At 40.0% G+C, this 15,000-nt stretch overlaps 1 protein-coding gene across 2 annotated transcripts in view; it reads left to right on the top strand.

The window, feature by feature from the left end:
- Positions 1–1,478: 1,478 nt before the first annotated feature.
- nfil3-4 (nuclear factor, interleukin 3 regulated, member 4) overlaps positions 1,479–15,000 on the top strand; it is a 21,056-nt gene continuing 7,534 nt past the window's right edge. The window contains exon 1 of one of the 2 annotated variants that reach the window (XM_076276835.1): positions 1,479–1,731. The gene's annotated coding sequence lies outside the window, so the exon portion shown is untranslated. Of the gene's footprint in view, positions 1,737–15,000 lie in introns of both variants that reach the window. The other variant, XM_076276823.1, reaches the window with a different exon arrangement.

Below are 15,000 nucleotides of genomic sequence, written 5' to 3'. Positions count from 1 at the left end.
AAAAACAGTTGTATATCACTTGAAGTGGTGGTTTTTCGCTCAAGGACGGGGCGGTGGTAGCCTGGGTTTTCCCATGCTGCCTTGCGCACGATTTTATTCACGCTGCTAGGCAGCCTGGAGTCCATGGACTTCGTTTTCACCTCAACGAAGGAACCAATCACAGAACGGAGGGGGGACAGCACGACGATGATGACACACCGAAGTGGTTATTAGCTACGTACAGATGCATTTGATAGACATTTGTATCGCCCAATAAACGGCTCTGGGCATTCGTAAACCACGTTTCAAATACAAGAAAATGTACATGTAGATCCCAGACCCCATCTCAATGAGATGAGGTTTGGCGTTAGCCAGGCTAGGGCGGTGGTAGAATAGTGGTTAAGGAGGTGGGTTAGAACGCAGCAGCCTGAAAAGTTATGGGTCACCTGACTTCCACCGTTGTGCCCTTGAGAAAGGCATCCACTTAACCCTGAGTTGCTCCGGGGACAGTGGCTCTTGTAATATAATTGTAATATGTAAGTCGATATGGATAAAAGCGTCTGCTAAATGAATAAATAAAAAAAAAAAAATAAATAAAAGGACCCAAATGCTCTCCCCTCAAAAGTCTCAAGCTATAATAGTTAGTGGTTTTGTCTCAGCTCAGAGTGTTTCGTCAGTGCTCTTGTAACCATGTTAATATTACAGGACAGAAACTGAGAGGCTCTAAATGGTCAACTGTGAAAAAAGGTCTATATTAGTCTGTGTGAATGTTAGATTGTTATCTGTACAGGGCAGTCATCTGACAGAATGTGTCAGTTCCTACAGCGACCACCAGAGGGAAGAATGCCCTTTTGAAACCATTGACAGGTGGCTTGCTCTTGCCCTACTCTGACTTTCCATGACAATGATGGACTACTCAGCACAATTCCGTTATTTTCTTTGACCATATCTGGTGAGAAGTATGGTGTTCAACACAGATCATTCTTCTGACCGTGATGCTATTCACAAATCACAATGCAATTCAATTCAACCATTTTACAATCACACAAATGATTAAAACCTTGTAAATGTATCCTGACTTAACTCACTGAAATTATCTGAAACAATGGAATTGCACTAAGCTATCAGTATCTAGAGCCTTCCATTAGATCTAAAAGTTTCTGGCGTCACCAGTATACATGTCAGAACACCTTTTCTGTGTGTCCATGATGGCTTTATATCAGAAGGCACAACTTTTGGATTTGAATTATTATTTTTACTATAACCAACACATTGAGAGAGTGAATGAAAACATTGAGAGAGTGAGTGACTGCATTGAAGAGAGACAGAGGAAAAAAGTTCACAGCTCTTTTTTTCATCACAGCCCACATCAAAAACTGTGTGATCATATCTAGGCGAGAGTTCTCTGTGACACACTCGACCTACGAGAGGGGGAGACGCCGAGGGGGACAGTGGCTGCGCGTAAGACGCGCCACCTCTGAGGAGTAGTGCGTGGCGGAGGTTGGAAACGTAGAGCGACAACACAATAGAGAAAGACAGACAGACCGACAGACAGAGACAGACACACAGGCAAACAGAAGATGGGTGAATCAAAGGCCACATGCTAAGAGTCCCCAGTGTGCAGCCAAGTGTCAGAGACTCAGGTGTGATATCCTGAGGAGCAGCACGTAACACCTTGAGGTGTCACACGCACACGACTTTCTGCTGTTTTACGGAAAAGACTGTCCAACTGCGCTGGACGGAACAGGACAGGTCAGGTAAGACTTTATCCAGTGCTCAGGGTCCTTTTTGCTTTCCCCTGCTATGCTACTATAACAATGGATGCCCATGCAGTACAGTACATACTGTGCCAGGAGATGTTAGTCACACTGGTCAAAATAGGTAGGCATCCTAAAAGTTACCACTGTATAGGCGGAGAAAAAATGCTTTGCTCAATGGCAGTTTGCTGATACAACACACTTGAACAAGAGAATTGGTTTATGACCAAATGGTTAATGCGTTTGATACAGTTTTTTTTTACTATTTTAACAGTCAACTAGACACAGCATTTGTTTCCTGTTGTCCTTACATCTTAACTGGTTGCTGTCATTTCTTTATAGTCAGCATGAAACAAATACTTGTGGCGTGCAATTTTTGGGATATAGATGTACTTGAATTTGGCCAATGGCATACATCTCCAGGCCATAAAAAAGAAAATTTAAGAAGTGGATGTGCATCTTTAAATACTCTGAGTGCTTATCACCAGGGCCCAGCTATCACTATGTGGGCTGCTCTAGCCCGATGCCAAGCGAGATTTATCTTGGTTTGAGCAACTGAGAAAAAAACCTAATTTGGTGGCATTTCATATACGGTGCGAAATATCCACTGTGAAATCTCTGACATGCTGACAGCAACATCAGATACGGCGAAGAGAACTTGTGTCACAGTGTGCCTCTTGGCAACCTAAACAGAACCACAAAGATCTTGTCACTTTTCTAAAATGTGGCAGGTTTGTTTCCTCATTTATTTTGCCATTACCATCTTTTAGAATTTACTCAAAGCCTGATGATTAAAACATGATCTATGTGGCTACCACATCAATGGTGTGATCCACAAGGGGTGAAAGGGCTGTTTTGTTTAAATGTGAGGAAATATGAAGGTCTCAGTAAAGAGGCTACCAAATGCCTCATGAAGGTATTTTTTGTTATGGATAAATGCTGCCGAGACCAACAATTGTAAACTGAGAACAAACATGTTTGCGTAAAAGATCTTACATACTGCACAGACACACACACACACACACAGACAGAGAACGAGAGAGAGACACTGAGATAGGGAAAGGACACACACACAAACAAACCTAGAGGAAGATGCTCCACTCTCGAGTTAAAAGGGACATTGAAAATGACAACAGGAGAAATAGTAACGGCACAGCAGGTGGCAAGTAGAAACGGATAGGTGAAAAAAGAAGAAGTTTGAGGGTTCGTTACTGAAAAGCAGCAGCCTAAATTTAGTCTATCAATAAAAAACAGGTGCAGAAACAACATGGGCCCTGAGGGACATCCATTTAGGAAGCCTTCTCCCTTGCTTCTCTCTCTCTCACTGACTCTCTCTCTCTCTCACTTTGTGCTTGAGGGTGGGTGGCTTGCTGTCTGAAGGTTTGACGACATTTGGTTTCAATGTGATGGTGTTATTCCAGGTGACTTTTAGACAGTGGACAGAGGTTAAACAGTGGTCGAATATAGTGTGTTATACCTCTCTTTCTCTCTCTCTCACTCACTCACTCACTCTGTCACACAAGCAACAGAACACTTCTTCACCCTCAGTCCTGTTCTCATGAGACCACATACACACACACACACACACACACACACACTCACACACACACTCACACACACACATGCAAACATACACACATACACACACAAATACACACACACACACACACAAACACAAACAAACACTTACACACACACACAAATACACACACACACACACACACATACACAGACACATACACTTAGTACAATCAACTAATTTCTTTTAACTATGACATAGGGTTTTCACAAAACACACAAACATTAGTAGTGACCACCTAACATATTTATTACAACTTAATCTGGGTTTACAGTGCACACACTTACAGACATACACACTCTTACACATACACACACACACACACACACACACAGCTCTCCTGGTTTTGATGCTTCATTGTATTAGTCTGAGCCCACCACATACTGTAGCACAGGAAATGCAAACGCTGGCTGCGTCAGTAGAGGCAGCCCACTGGGCAGGAGAGTATTTTTAACCTCTTGAGCAGGCACGTTGTCTTCACCAAAACACAGCAGACACACACACACACACACACACACACACACACATACACACTCCTCAAACAGTGCAAGAGGCAGCAGGCCATACTGGACTGCAAGCAGTTGCCGTCGGCGTCATGAGCAATACTTCTGCTGGCCACAGCTATGGTGCTTCACACCTCTGTTTAGCAGCTCTAGTGGCAGCTAATGCTCTGTGTACAATGTCCACTCAACCACACTCATTCACTATCGGGTGGAAATCTTAGGTTGCTGCATTTAGAGAAACTTGAAAGAATTTTTAACTTTATTTGAGTAACTTTTCTTATGTACTAAACACGATTTTAATAACTTACATTATTCCTTAAATGCAGGGGTGTAAAAGTCTGTCTTCAGAAGGGAAAGCCCTAAATGGTTTTACCTATTAACTATTATATATGTTTATACCTATTTCAGAATAGGTCTATATCTACCTATTCACTAACTTGCTGATCTACCTGCCTGAGGAGCTGTGCTAATTGGAATTAGTATGTGCTAATTAATAACAGGTTGGAGGATCTGTGTACATGTGGATAATGTGGAGAACATGTAGAAGGACTTTTACTTTCTGAAGTTGGACTTTTACCCTTCTGCTTAAACGTGACCTTTGTGTTTGGTTATATGCTCTCATGTGTATTTACCAACCAAGAACCACCCAAAGACACATACACAAATACAGATACACATTGGGTCATAAAATGGATTAAACGATTGTGAGTATGGTGCCTTGTGTGGCATCTTGTTCTGTTTGATTTGATACCCATGATGACTTACAGTTTTTCTTGATCGTTTTAATGTTTACGTCAACTCTGACATACTCTGACACTCTGTCAAAGCAGTTAACACACAGGTCTAAAATCACACATTTTGGCGGCAAAATACTTTAACACTCTCAAAACATTTAAAACATGCAGCAAAAGCAAATTTAGCCTTCAAACAACACAACTTGTAGTCAAATCACTGTTTGCTTTCAATCAATTATTACACACTTCAGAAAAACTGTGAAAAGACTACATTTCTTGAATAAAAATGAAAATGAATTGTATTCATTCTTCTCAAGATGTAACTGTCATTGACATGTAAGACCTACAGTAAGCACCTAGACAAGACAAATTTCATTGAACTACATCAGGGGTCTTCAACCTTTTTCAGCCCAAGGACCCCTTGGCTGAGAGAGACACTGAACACGGACCCCCCCAAAAAAAAAAAACCAACAACAACAACCACAACAAAAAAACATTAGACCTGATATTTGGAACTAAGTGTCAGACACACACATGCACACACCCCCACACATGTTAACATGTACATTATCTGTAACATGGGTAATTTATATAACTCGTTTCAATTTATTCTGTTTATTGTTGACATTTTTTCTACCTTAAGGTGATTAATCATGGGACAACAATATGGGCTGTTGCTGAGCGACACTCATTGAGATTGGGCAACATAATTTCTATCTGAACGATTTGGATACATAGACTGTAAAAAATAGTTTGGATACTTATGGGCAACGAGACCATCCAAGCAGAGTGCTAGCAATGATCACATGACCAACCATCTGTGAGCTTCTGAAATGTTCAATAAAGATACCAGGGTCACGATAGTGAAGCGAGGGGAAAAGAGAAGCTTCGTATATCTTTTTACCCCGCTAAGTGTTTATGTTGAAACCCAAAATGGACATTTTACTTCATCAAATGCTTAAAAAACCAACTAACATCTATGTTTACTTGCTAAAGTTGTTAAGAAGACATCGTTTTTTTCCCAGTAAACTGCCATTACTCCATTGAGATTGATTGGGATTTAACATGCACTTAGTTCTTTAAGCGCTTATGCGTTTATAATATTGTTTTATTTCCATTAGGCTGTTGATTTGACATTATTGTTTACTATTGATATTCTCCTTAAAGGTGCCCTGCCACACACAACTGTTTTTACTTGTATTTTTTTAAAACATGTTAGGTCCATATGTGTTTGTGCTGTCGTGAATGTGAAAATGAACAGCTACCTCCTCTGTCAGCTCTGAAAAGAAATAAGCGGAGAAATTAGGCCAATTGCAAAAGGTCTTCAGATTGACGTGGAATTGATGAGCTGATTACTATTAATGAGCTCGCCCAGTTGAGACAATGCCCACAAAATTCATTTAGCTCTGTGACAGTTTTTCGTAGGCCTATGCAAGGATGGCTGAATGTCAACGGACTTGTGCGCTAAGTATGCACAAATAGAACTTCAACAATGCATTTTGCCCAAGAACCCAGACTTGAGGATCAAATGGCTTCAGTTTATTTTTTGGAACAATGCCACAGTCTTTGCAAAAAGGTTGCTGTTGAAGCCTGGAGCAGTAGGCTACCATCGCAGTCTACGACCAGTGCCTGTAAGTAAAACATGAACTCAAGGAAGTGCTATGTTATAGCCTACAGGTTTAATGAACTCGCTAGCAGATTTTATTTATGCACATTTGGATAATGCTAGCCAAGCTAAGTTCATGCCATGAAGCTAAAATTAATTGATAATGGCTGTCATGTTATGGACGAAACCTACTAGCTATTAGCCAATCAGAGTCAGCTTAGCTCGTTGAGTATTAATGAGAACTGGCAAAATCAAGCCGAGTCTTCATGCAGGCTTTCAATACCACACTATGGCTTGAAACAAGGTAACCATGGCATGTTTTCCACAAAAAATTTTACAGAGTCCATGGTAGAACTTCAGACATTACCACAAAGTAATGAAATACATGTGGCAGGGCATCTTTAATATAGTCTTACAATGTCATTGTTTTTTATATTTTGATTGAATGGACACTATTGTTTATTATTGCTTTTCCCCTCATTTTCATTGCTTATTTTATTAGGCTATTTATTGAATTGACATTGTTGTTTATTATTGCTATTCTCCTTATCATAGTTTGACCAACATTCTAATCTGTTCCTTGTTATATTTTAAATATTATGTTGTTTTTTTGTATTTGTGTGTCGATTTGGACAAAGGCGTCTGCAAAGTCCCATAACCATAACCATAACCATTTAGCTAAATAGCGGTGGTTTTGCTAACAAAGTTGCTAGTTGTCTGCTGCCCTCATTAGTTGCACTGTGTTGCTGTGTTGCCTGTGTTGCTATATGATATTTCATAAACGAATACAAATCATCTTTTTTACATTCTGTTTATGTTTATGTAGCCTATAGGATGTTTTTAATTTTTCTGAAGAGGAAAAAAAATGCTTCAGATGAAATAATTTGGCGGACCCCCTGCAGTACCTCCACTATTCCCCTAGGGGTTGCGGACCCCTGGTTGAATATCACTAAACTATCGGAACTCCCCCTATTACCGCCGGTCCCGTATTTCCGCCGTCTTGTGTGTATGTGTCACTTAAAGGAGAATTCCGGTGTGATTTTGACCTAAAGTGTTTTGAAACATGATACCGAGTGTGAACGTATGTCTCATAGCCCATCTCGGCTTGTCCCCTGCACTCCGAAATCTGGCGCTAGTTAGCCGATGCTACCAACAAGGCGGTCAATGGTGGTGCCTCGGCATAGCCATGCAAATAAATCACTGTTTTACACCATTTACGAGGCTCAATGTATCTCCACACTTCATTGGTAGACTTCCGAGGGCCCTGACATTTAAAACGAGACATTGAGAACTTTGAAAAAGCACTGGTAGTTTACTTACAAGACGATTTATACAGACAGTACCTTCACGAAGTTTAGCGTTTGCAGCCATCTTGAATTTAGTCACGATAAGTCGAGCGACGAGTAAGAATGAACAGGTATGATAAGGGATCAGATTCCAAAAATAATTCTGTGGAAATGCATGGATTACAGTTTCTTCCAGTAGCAGCAACTGGAATCCATGCATTTCCACGGAATTATTTTTGGAATCTGATCCCTTATCATACCTGTTCATTCTTACTCGTTGCTCGACTTATCGTGACTAAATTCAAGATGGCTGCATTTATTTGCATGGCTATGCCGATGCCGAGGCACCACCATTGACCGCCTTGTTGGTAGCATCGGCTAACTAGCGCCAGATTTCGGAGTGCAGGGGACAAGCCGAGATGGGCTATGAGACATATGTTCACACTCGGTATCATGTTTCAAAACACTTTAGGTCAAAATCACACCGGAATTCTCCTTTAATATCCATTTCTATACAAACCAAGACGGCGGATTCCTAAAGAAACGCAAGCACCCACACCATAGGTGTATACATTAGCCATGTACCAAAAATGACATTTTACCGTGACTCGAAGAGCTGTAAACAGTGTTGTAAGGTTGCGTGTACAAATCCGCTTCGAGGTCCAGTGGAATTATATTTTCATGACGAGAATTCTCGGTCTAACCGTTCATGATGTGCCAATGAAATGGCCTAAATAGGCGACCCACCAGGCCAACACTAACCTCCGAGCGTGGTAAACAAAATCGGATATTTCAGGCAGTAAAGAACCAAACCAAATTTGGTTCAAATCTACACCTATGGCTACTGAAAAATATAAGGTTCATTTATCAAATGTTATTTTTAAGTATTAAAAAACATCATTGTTTTAGAATTTTCGAGCGAAAGTGGTGGTAGGCTAATTGGAGGCATTACGATACAACTTATAATTTTTCATTGAAATAGACCGACAGTAAACACCTTTTGTACTGTTTTCTTCACCAAATAGGCTGTACAGTACTTTCTCTCACTGTGCCTTAGATCCATACTTGCAAATAGCAACACAGAACAGTCATGGTATCTCTTATGGATATTGAATGATTGCTGATTGAATAATTGTGCAAAGGAGTTTCACACAGGTGTATCAGAGATTCAAACTTACGCAAGGAATCTCTCCCACCTGTGAATAGATGTTTTCCTCTTGTTTAAAAGGGTGTTTTGCAAAAGGGTGTGAGTAATGTGTGAACCCAATGAAAATGTGTGAACACATTTGCAGGAGATGACTTCTGCTGTTCAAAGAAGGTGTTCATGAAGACCAAGTGGATCCCAGTTTCTTTAAGCAGGTCAAAGCAATCGAGAAAAACTGTAATAGGACATTTTGTACATTGTCTATATTTGACAGTTTTTGCCTATTGCTTACACACTTTTTGCTGAATGTTGGATTATGTCAAAACTCTACACACAGCCAAAATAGACATAACAGTTAGAGATAAACAACTCACATCTATGCCAAAATGAAATACTGCAATCAAAACTCAACAATCATTTCTAAAAATTATTGCAACAAAACCACACACACATGCACCATTTGAATTACTCTTTCAAATCAACAGTAACACACTGATGTGTTTTATATAAAACATTGCAGTATTTGTGTTTTTATTCTCAGACTCAGCCTTCTGTGAAACTCAAAAGTAGAATTTCTGTAGTAATCCATGAATCCATGAATTTTGCCATGAATGTGAACATATGTTGTCTGTAAATTTTTAATATAAATTTTTGTGTAAAGAATGCTACAATTGAGCGGGTAGAAGTTTGATGCTGTTAACTAGTTTCCCATAACAACCATCAGTTGGTCGAGATGTAGAGGGTTATTAAGATCGACTTTGAACACAGTGAACCATACAACTTTACAATCACACTGTATCATAGTGTTAATGTGTTGAGTGAAGCTAGACATGTTTCGAATATTTTTGTTACCATGTGTGTTTATTCCTGCCATTACAAAAACAAGCATCTCAGCTAATATTAGCGATTAGAGCTAGCTCACGTCACAGGCGACATGTAGTCTTTCTCGTTATGTCTTTTCCACAACTGATAGCCGAAGAATCATATAATATACTGTCAAACTCGTAACATGAAAAATTATATTAAAAATTCACAGACAACATATGTTCACATTCATGGCACAATCAGAAATCAGAAAATAATTATTTTCTCACATTCACTTGCATTGACGATTTTTCAATCTAGAGGTCCACTGGGGGTTTAGCGGATGGGCGGGACTTACCAGCTCTATAAGAGTGACATGACACTGTCATGAACGTGTCATAAACAAGTCATAAACGTTTATGACATAACGCCTCTGTTATTAAGTGACATTCGGTTTTTGTCATAACAAATTAGGATTAGGATTAGGATTAGGGTTAAGGTTAAGGTTAGGGTTAGAGTTAGGTTAGGGTTAGAGGTTAGGGTTACGGGTTATGTGTCATGACAGTGTCTTTTGTTCATGACAGTGTCATGTCACTCTTATGTCGATACTGTCAAGTAAAGTGTTAGGGGAGAACTGGTACAATTGTAAAGGCGGTACAAATGTAACAGTGTTTTATTCTCAAGATATGTTGTAGACGGAAACGTAAACAGACACATATCATGTAATTATGTATAATCTTACAGCCATCCAAATATGAATGGTCTACTATAAATACGACCAGAGATATTAAGCAAAAAGGTGCAATTTTTTTTTTTTTTTAACCGCAACTGTTTGTTTAAGATTGCTTTGTGAAATTTGAGCATGTGGACTTCAATCACATGTCATTCATATCTTCAGTCCCTCTGTTTCAAGTTAACATAAGTGCCATTTGATTTATATAGTCGCAGCAAATGCAATTAAGAGAAATTAAAAACATGACCTGTGCGGGTCAGTTGTAACACCCGTCTCTATGGCAAAATGAACTGATTTGCATTCTGATTGCGAGTTATGGATTATGATTTTTGTGCCGCGATCACCCAATTAAAATTAACACAGCAACTTGAAATATCACTGTTGGACCAAATGCTTCAGACATGTAAGAAATAAGCAGTTTATCAACTATATTTACTGGTTTTATCAAGTGGATATGGCCAAAATAAGCATATTTAAAGGTTATTGTGAGCTAGCATAACACCGTAACATATGGTCTGCAATGGCTAATCAATAATGCAATAAATTAGCTTTAACAGTCATACATTTTGACTTTTTTTGTTGATTTTATATGAAAACAGATGCTCTTTGTTTAAGCCAGCAGTGTTTTGTTAAAATATGTTATAGGATTCACGATTTTAGCACTGGTACAGTCATGACGCTATACTGTTACAACTGTACCACACTTTTTTATGGCTGCGTCAAGGTTGTAACAAAGGTACATGTCGCTGTTAAGTTAAATTATTGACAAACTATAACATATTTTTTAAATTCTGTTTCAACTTTCATGGAGTAGACATGTACGACTCTGTTCTGGTCAAATTTTACAGCTCTCAAGTCTATCGTCTTTGTGTAAATCGAGTTTGATCTGGAAAAATAAAAAAGTGTGCCGGTTCTCCTCTACCTTATATTGTCATGTTTTTACAAGATATTTATCACGTTATTACATGAAATTATCACGTTACAGTTTTTTCCAATTGCTAAAATACAATTTTGCACCCAACTTTTGCATCCAACTATTGTGGTTTTCTCAAAATACTTAACACAATTCACAAAACCACACACACAAACTGCAAAATATCTCATATAGCGTGCAAATTGAAGCACTGCAACCAAAGCTACATATAGCATTATCAAAATCAAACTTTTGCACCAAATGGCACACACTTAATTCGTATTACCAGATTTTTGTCTAACCAACTACACACTGTTATTGTAATAATAATGGCATAATGAAAAACACTCATCTTTAGTATGCTTTGCCATAATACTAAAACAAATTGTAGAATATTCTTCAGATTGTTCATATGCACAGAAATATTTGCATATACACACACATGCTGTTGAAACATTTCAACATCATGTCAGTGCAACAAATGCACAGCAGATATATTTACGTTGGAGTGAACAAAAATATGCTCACAAAAAACAGTAAACTGAAAAAGAAAATTGCAGAAAAATGTTGTCTTCTTTGGCCATGAACTCCTCTACCAGCTCTCACCCTCTCTCTTCCTCTCTCTGCAACGTCTTTCATTGTTATTGTAAAAAAAGGTGCTCACCTGTGGTCTTTTCATAGTGCTTACGTCCTGATTGAAGTGGTAACAATTAACCATTGAGGTGTTTGGCCAGGTGGCACATACTGTATGTTGGCCAATTAGGTCATGTAGTGTCATTTTGAATTGCAGTGTTTTGAAATGGCAAACATGTGACTTTATGTCAGATTGTTGTGTCATTTGCAGAGAACCTTGTTCACTGCATTTGAAAAGTGCCATTTTGAATTGCAAAATGTGTGTAAAGCAGAAAATGTGTTTAGAGTTTTGAGACTTGAGAAGAGGTTTTGCTCTGTGTGTCAGTTTAAATAAGTGTGCTTTACATGTCATTTTAGTGTATTTCAAGATAATGAAACTTCACAAGAGACAAGGATAGGCTAGCCTATGGTTCGTTTACACGACTAAATCAAATTCTATTTTAAGCTCGGTTTAAGACATGGTGAAATCCTCCAGCTATTGAACACGGTGGATGATATTGTTATAATTATGCGAACATCCAACATCTGAGCATTGCCCAGAATATTCTGCACCTGTGTGCAGTAGCGGAGTGGTAATCGGGAAAGTCGGGAGGATTCCAGGTGGGCCGCCCTGTGGCGTTTTGGGGCTGGGCTGATTACTGTGATGTGATCTCAAAAAGCGCATGCTATTGCTGTTTGAATATTTTTCTTTGCTGTGCTCTCCAGCAGCCTGCAGCGCTTCACCTTTCACTCCCCGCGGCCCATGCAGGCTACCGAGCCACAGCGCCCTATACATTCAACCACATTGCGTAAAGATTTGCACATTTATCAAGGCCCATTCTCCCTCTTGTGTCAAGGTAGCGAGAGTTTTATTTATTTTGTTTATGAGAAGAGGAAGCAGAACAGACTGTGTGAGCAGGCTACTCCTGCACAGAACCTCTCTCTCTGCCTCCTTCTCAGCAGCTCTCTGCCGATACACACTCATCTCTTTCTTGCTCCTCAGTCAGCTGGCAAGAGACCACACACACACACACACACGTACAGACACATGCACAAAATGATCATCAAGCAGCACTGTGTAATAGCAGTCTGGGTGCAAGTTCATAGACACAAGCCTAGTTCTCATTTATGCCAGTGTAACGGAGGCGAACTGAGCTAGCATGCTACTTGCGCGTGTAAATCCTAACACCCCTAACCTTAAGGAGTAGCCTACCGGAATGTTGGGAAAGGAACATTCTAAAGAATATTAAGGTTCATTGAATTCAACATAGAATTTCAGGAAAGGGATTTTATGTTAGAATGTTCAAAAACCTACACCTTTAAGTAAGGGATAACGGCCGCCGAGGTGTCCTGTTATACGGAATTAATGGACGAGGGCGAGGGGCCTCCGCCCAAGTCCATTAATTCCATATAACTGGACACACCTCGAAGGCCGTTATCCCGCGTATCACCCAGTTGCCACTGTAAACACGCGGTTCTGTTTAAAAAGAAGCTCACTAGTTCAGCTTGTTGTACAACTTTAGCATGGACAGTTAGCTTGTTTACAGTTGATTCCATTGTTTGGAAGCCTGCAACCAAAAGATTCTAGAGCGCTGCAACCGTCGTCCTACTATGGTTGTTATAGTTACCATTCATAAGCATTGATATGAAACGGTGTCCTGTTATTCAGAATTAAAGGCCACCCGCCAGCCAATCAGAAAAGAGTATTTCTTCTCTCCGGGTGATAAGGGTTAAGAACGCTTCTAATCACTGAGTTGGAAGCCTGGACTTTAAGCTCAATGGTTAGAGCATTCAACGTCCATGCCGGTGTGTAGTGAGGTGGCGGGTTCAAGGGCCGTGAGCGGCAGACGAATTACGACCTCTGTTACATGGTTACACCACCCATGAGCTCTCGTGGCCTTGTTTAGTTTCGTTATCTTGAAATAATATGAATGATATGTTATCGTGATAATTTCATAAACAATAAAAAATGTAGGAATAAAACAAAAGTAAAAAGAAAAGAAAAACAATTACTGGATTTTTTTCCTTGTATGTGTGTGTGTGTGTGTGTGTGTGTGTGGCGGGAGAGGAGGAGGTGGGTTATGGATCCTGCCTTCTGTTCAGATCTCGCAGGCGATGTCCTCTCGAGCTAGTCAATGGGGAAAATATCACCTTGTGTGCCATATCCACCCATGAACTGACCCCACCTCGATGTCTCTGCATGCCCCTTTCATTGCTTGCAAAAGATTTGCTGATATGCTTTCAAACCGGAATTGTGCATACTGTACGTCATGGTTACAAACGTATCAGAATCTCAGATATGATCACGTTATGCAGTCAGCTGACGGCTGCAGGGGCTACATGAGGTCGAATCCCCTTATTGTTGCTCATCTGTCCATCATCGTACAGTACAAAGGCCCATTTGATTGGTCCAAACAGATCTGGTTCGGGCATAGTTGCTCCACAACAGAACAAGTCCAGACTGAACTTCCTGACCTCAAATGTTGTGGGTGGGGCTAAATTCGGCTGGCACCCACACTACTGCTTTATCCCAAAGCACCTGAATATGCATGACCCTCCCAACGGACCTGCAGATCATTGGTCAGTTGGTGAAAAGGCATAGATGTGAGAATCACATATAATGAAACCTTGGTCAGACTGCTGCCCAAATTACAAGAACTAATTCAAGACGAAACATGAATGTATCATATTTACAGCATACATTGAGAGATTTTAGAGGTGACATTCAAACCAGTTTCTCTTTTTGGAGTAATTTGACTATGTGTTAATTTTAAACCTGGCACTCCTGCAAACTGAAGAATGTTCTTTGTTTGAGATGGGGGGTGGGGGGTGGTCATTTTGCTGCCTTTGTGTAAAGATCTTGGCCTTATAGTGTCCTATCTGGACAAAGGCAATAAGCCCTTTAAAAACCAGTCAATCTTAAGATACTTAACTGGCATCAATTGTTTTAAATGACATCGGGACATAAGAAATACTTGCCCATGGTTCTTTAAAAAAAATAGCGAAATATTCAAATGTAACTGATAGTTTTAGCTCCTAGCTTTTATCCTGCTCTTTCTTATGCGGCTTGAGTGAGTTGAGAGAGGTCAGACTTGTGTCTGTCGTGCAATCACCTCATACCTAATCTGTTCCCATAGCTGTGGTTTAGCAACAACTCCATTCTTTCTTTCTATCTTTCTTTCTTTCTCTCTTTCTGTCTTTCTTTCTTCCTTTCTTTCTTTCTTCCTGTGTCCTGCTCGAGCTGAGTAGCTGGGCCTGGGGTCGGTTGCGTCTGAGGCATCTATGTGGTTTCTGCTCCTCCCACAGACCCATATACCTCCTCATCTGTGTGTGTATGTGTGTGCTCCTAC

The sequence above is a fragment of the Alosa pseudoharengus genome, unplaced genomic scaffold (genome assembly GCF_046254945.1).
Source record: "Alosa pseudoharengus isolate Yale_2024_CS ecotype anadromous, Long Island Sound unplaced genomic scaffold, YU_APseudo_1.1 YU_APseudo_1.1_scf_11, whole genome shotgun sequence".
Lineage (NCBI taxonomy): Eukaryota > Metazoa > Chordata > Actinopteri > Clupeiformes > Clupeidae > Alosa > Alosa pseudoharengus.
This window is presented reverse-complemented; position numbering and strand designations above follow the sequence as displayed.